The sequence below is a fragment of the Vigna unguiculata genome, chromosome 5 (genome assembly GCF_004118075.2).
Source record: "Vigna unguiculata cultivar IT97K-499-35 chromosome 5, ASM411807v1, whole genome shotgun sequence".
Lineage (NCBI taxonomy): Eukaryota > Viridiplantae > Streptophyta > Magnoliopsida > Fabales > Fabaceae > Vigna > Vigna unguiculata.
In genome coordinates this window covers 28983129-28989128 of record NC_040283.1, presented here as the reverse complement: position 1 = coordinate 28989128, position 6000 = coordinate 28983129, and the positions used below count along the sequence as shown (strand labels likewise).

At 34.8% G+C, this 6000-nt stretch overlaps 1 pseudogene; it reads left to right on the top strand.

The window, feature by feature from the left end:
- Window positions 1-2686: 2686 nt before the first annotated feature.
- Window positions 2687-5724, top strand: LOC114184367 (annotated as a pseudogene).
- Window positions 5725-6000: the final 276 nt, after the last annotated feature.

Genomic DNA, 6000 nt, shown 5'->3' with positions numbered 1-6000 from the left:
GTTTCCTTTAATTTTTTGTATTAAATTAAATGGTGCATTACAGTTATAGATTGAACAACTTATATCTCCTTGAATTTGTTAATATACGAAAGGTATGAAATCCTGAAAAGATAATTTAGGTTATTTTACTTAAAGATATAATCATGTTATCTTTTTCTTTAACATCGAAAATATAAAATCCTTTCCTATAATTGAGGTCGATCAATATATTATATAGTTTGTTATGATAGTACACAACCTCCCGGCCTAAGTTAATTTTAACATAAAGGTTGAATTTAGTATCAGGACGTTTTTTCAAAATTATGATGGTACAAATTATTTAAACATTATGTTTAAACAACGATTTGTATTTTCATATTTTAATTATTTTAAATACGAATATGTCATTAACGATCTGTAAGACAAGTTCTTTTACATTTTTATACCATTAGTTTCTTTTAGTTTCATGCTTAAATATCTCATTTAAGATAATTATCAGGGTAACCAAATAAATATGTTATATTATATAAAGTATCTGATTGGGGGAAGAGATCTGACCTGTTATAATTTAGATTAGGTTTTGGCCCAAACAAAATAAATTAATTCAGATTAATTTGGCTTAGATCAGTTTTGATTGGGGGAAATTATTTGGCTGTTGCTTCTTCCACCCATCAAATTTATCCCTCTACTCCATAAAACAGTTTCCGTAATAAGAGGGGATGATTGTTTTTCGGAAAAAAAAAATTCTGAGCTTTTTATGGTATTCCAGAAAGGACAATGATACTTTAATCCATTTTTTTTGACCCACTTTTAACCCACCACTTCAATCACCATTAGATCATACATTACATCACTAAAAAGAATAAAAAAGATGATCTAATGGTGATTAAAGCAATGGGTTAAAAGTGGATCAAAAAAAGTGGGTTAAAATATCATTTTCCTTCCAGAAAATAAGTTTCAGTTCCGGATGAAATATGAAAGGGTGCAGGAAGCAATAGTCATATTATTTTTATCACGGGGCTATGATGGATATTTCTTCTTACACTCCCATAATTTAAATATGTAGCCCTCTAAATTTTAAAATTTAAAATTTACTCTTCTGGAATTAAATCAATTAAACCCTGATTATGTAGGCGTTGGAGTGTATTTTTACATTTGTTAAGGTTGTGGTGTGCTCGGTACTGATGGTAGTTTGCATCGAAGATTTTGTTATTGTTTGGTTTAGGATTTTCAATTTTAATATCGGTAAGTTGTTAACCATAAATATTTTAGTATTTTGAAAATGTACAATCTAAAATATATTATCTTATTAAAAAGATATATTTTGAATTATACGATATTAAAACTTTTTGAAAGATCTATTCTAAAATAAACATACATATAAGCAAAAACAACAATATTTTGACCTACCTTCTTTATTTATTTTTAACTCTTCATTTTAATATTTTTAAATTATCATATCACACCATTAAAAAAAATCAAAATAGATAATTGAAGAAAAAAGAGTTACAAAAATAAATATTTATTTTCTTAATCTTTTTCTAAAAATAAATAGCATTTATATCCTCTATAATTTTCAAATCGACATATGGATGATACCATTTTTCTTAATTTATTTAAAAATTAAAACATCATATTGTTAAAACTTAAACAGAAGTTATGAAAATTAAAAAAAAAAAACTCTTTTACAATTATAAATATAATGAAAGAAATGAATTCCATTCAACTAAAATAAAAAAACACAAAAGAATAAATGACATTGATCAAAAGTACAAGAAAATAAATACATTTAAAAATTGAAAGAATACATGTTATTTTAAGAGTAGAAGAGTTGTAAGTGTCATTTAATTTAAATTATGTTATCAGTGTTTCATCAAACTCACAACAACGTAATGTTATAGATTTACTCTCATGTGAAAATTTAAACTTCGACAAACAAATCAAACTGATTCCTGAACAAATCCTCCCTAACACAACAATATAATTTATAATAACTTAAACTTTGAAACGACAATTAAATGATAACAAAATCTTTTAACAATTCGACAAACACACTTTTATAAGAATATTTGTTTTATTATAATTAATCCTTCTTCATTTTATAAGCAGCAACTTTTTAAATTTACTCTCCTTTTCATTTTCTCATGAAATGAGTTTTATCGTTTGTCTATTTTTCGCCCAACAAAAAAGATGCAATAATTCATTTTGTACTTGGAGCAAAGCAGACTATACAAATATCTTTGAGTCTCCTCCAGATAGTCCGTAGTCAAAGTCAGAAAATAATTTAGTTTGTTTCACCAATATTTATATAAGTCAGTGTTCTTGCACAAAACTCCAAGAAACTTTCTGAATGGATCACTCTACCATAAGATACTAAGGTTATCCAACTCAATTCTAGTCAAAGATTTGAACAGCAAATTATTGATTAAGACAATGTTTGTATTTACATTATGTGTAGTGAATACACGTTCTGATATGCATGTTTGTATTTAAACGTGCTTTTGGACGGCTTTCAATGGAAAACAAAAACACATATTAAATATATAATTAATTAAACAAACCTTTATGATTGCCATTTTGGTTATAAAGATGATAGGATGATGATTTTTTATGATTAACTTAATTAAACATTTATTGAATATGGTTTTTACGCAATCAGGATCTTCTGTAAATCTCATCTGTTGGTCTTAGACTCAAACTACCACCATCTTCTCGAGCCCTTTTTCCCGCTGTTTCTCTCCCAGTAAAAGGTAACTTCTGCTCTGATATTATCCAAAGTTAATCAATATGATATTTTCAATCATCAAGTGGTTTTGTAACTTTCTATATGGCATTTGTTTTTTAAATTTCTGTTTGATACTAAACATTTTATTTATGCGTTCATTGATCATCATCATTGATCTTTTCACAATCAGCTCGTGTTTGAGAGGATTAAGAACCTGTTAAGATGGTGAGTTAGCATTATTTCCCTTTTTCTTTTCTCTGAAGGGATGATTTGAACTACTAAACTGGATAATCATGTACAGGTGAAGTTCACAGTTGATCAACTTCGGCGGATTATGGACCGCAATCACAACATTAGGAACATGTCTGTTATTGCTCACGTAGATCATGGTACGTTGTTCTAGTTTTTTGCGTTGATGTTAAGTCCCTCTCCCTAGCTTTTAATGGTTGACATTGTTGAGCAAAGTTTTCGTTGATTAGCCTCTGTATCTTCTTTGTCACGGGGTTTAAAACAGAAAAGATTTTCACATTCTCCTTAAACACTGCATTAATTAGGTTCTGGAATGCAGGAAAATCCACACTGACTGATTCTCTTGTGGCTGCTGCTGGAATCATAGCACAAGAGGTTGCAGGAGATGTGAGGATGACAGATACCCGTCAAGATGAAGCTGAGAGAGGTATCACTATCAAGTCAACTAGTATCTCTCTTTACTATGAAATGGCAGAGGGTGATTTGAAGAAGTTCAAGGGAGAGCGTGAAGGGAATGAGTTCCTTATGAATCTCATTGAATCACCGGGGCATGTGGACTTCTCATCTGAGGTAACGGCTGCGCTTCGCATCACCGATGGAGCACTTGTGGTGGTGGATTGTGTTGAGGGTGTATGCGTACAGACAGAAACTGTGCTAAGACAAGCTCTTGGAGAAAGGGTTAAGCCTGTTTTGGCAGTTAACAAGATGGATAGATGCTTCCTCGAGCTCAACCTTGATCCAGAGGAGGCATACCTTACATTTCAGAGGGTTGTTGAGAGTGAAAATGTGATCATGGCAACATATGAAGATGCTCTACTTGGTGATATTCAAGTATACCCGGAGAAGGGAACGGTTGCTTTCTCTGCTGGTTTGCATGGATGGGGTTTTACCCTCACCAACTTCGCCAAGATGTATGCTTCAAAGTTTGGAATTGACGAGGCAAAGATGATGAGTAGGCTTTGGGGTTCGAATTTCTTTGATTCTGCCACCAAAAAGTGGACCAACAAACACACCGAGACTGCTACCTGTAAGCGTGGCTTTGTTATGTTATGTTATGAACCGATCAAACATATTATTGAGCTTTGCATGAGCGACAAGAGGGATGAGCTGTGGCCTAAGTTGCAAAAGCTTGGGGTAAACATGAAGTCAGAGGAAAATGATTTGACAGGAAAGACTTCGATGAAACGTGTTATGCAGTTGGCTACCGGCAAGTAGTGCCCTTCTGGAGATGATGATATATCACCTTCCTCTCCTGCCCGTGCTCAGCAGTATCACGTTCAGAATTTGTACAATGGTCCCCTGGATGATCCTTATGCTTCTGCTATCTGATAGGGGTAGGTTTTATGCTTTTGGACGAGTTTTCTCTGGCAGGGTTTCAACTGGTTTGAAAGTCAGAATCATGGGACCAAACTATGTCCCAGGAGATAAAAAGGACTTGTATGTTAAAAGTGTTCAGCGAACTGTAATTTGGATGGGAAAGAAACAGGAAACTGTTGAGGATGTGCCTTGTGGCAACAAGTAGCTATGGTGGGTTTGGATCAATTCATAACCAAAAATGCTACATTGACCAATGAGAAGGAAGTTGATGCACACCCCATTCGAGCTATGAAGTTTTCTGTGTCACCCGTGGTGCTGTTACAAGCAGGGTTCCGTCAGATCTTCCTAAGCTACAAGAAGGTCTAAAACGTTTAGCTAAGTCAGATCCTATGGTGGTGTGCACAATGTCAGAGACAGGAGAGCATATAATAGTTGCTGCTGGTGAGGTTCATCTAGAAATCTGCTTGAAGGACTTACAGGTCGATTTTATGAATGGAGCGGAGGTTTCAATATCTGATCCTATTGTCTCTTTTCGCGAGACTGTGTTTGAGGGATCTTGCCGTACAGTGATGAGCAAGTCACCAAACAAACACAACCGCCTATACATGGAAGCAAGGCCTATGGAAGATGGACTAGCAAAGGCTATCGATGATGAAAAGATAGGACCAGGGGTTGACCCAAAAAATAGGTCTAAAATATTGTCAGAAGAGTTTGGTCGGGACAAGGATCTGGCCAGGAAAATATGGTGTTTTGGCCCTGAGGGTAAAGGACCCAACATGGTGGTAGATACTTGCAAGGGCGTACAGTACCTCAGTGAAATCAAAGACTCAGTTGTTGCTGGGTTTGAGTTAGCATCAAAAGGAGGTCCAATGGCTGATGAGAACAAGCGAGGGGTCTGCTTCGAGATTTGTGATGTGGTTCTTCATGCTGATGCTATTCACAGAGGAGGCGGCCAGATCATTCCAACAGCTAGAAGGGTCTTCTATGCAGCCACACTGACAGCAAAACCAAGACTTCTGGTGGAAATACAGACACCTGAACAGGTCCTTGGCGCAGTGTTCTTAATCAAAAAAGAGGGCATGTGTTTGAGGAAATCCAGAGGCCAGGCACCCCACTTTACAATGTCAAGGCATATTTGCCTGTTATTGAGTCATTTAAATTCAACGAATCACTAAGGGCTCAAACAGGGGGGTAGGCTTTCCCCCAGTTAGTATTTGACCATTGGGATATGGTGTCATCAGATCCACTACAACCTGGCACTCCTGCTGCTTTGCTCGTGTTGCAGAGATAAGAAGGAAGAAAGGCTTGAAGGAACAAATCACACCTCTCTCCGAGTTCGAGGACAGGCTTTGATGTGTCAATAAGTTCTCTTAGATAGAAATATACAGTAATTTCTTTTCCCTTTCCCTTTTCCTAGGTTTTGTTCATATTTCTCAATCTTAATGTTACATGATATTAATTGTAGTTTTTCAATTTTAATGTTGCATGTTACACTGCAAATGGTCATTCTTTCTCTCTTTCTTTGTTATCATAACTTCATATTTTATGTTTCAATTTCGCATCTTAGCTTCCCCCTTTGTAAATTAGATTTTGGAATAGCTGTCCTAAGCTTATATAACTAGCATGCTACGAAGATTGAACTCAAGTTCACAAAAAATCTAATCCAGAAGCTCTAGTATAATAACCTCACTTTTCATGGCAACATACGATGTTCAAAGGAAATGAAATCC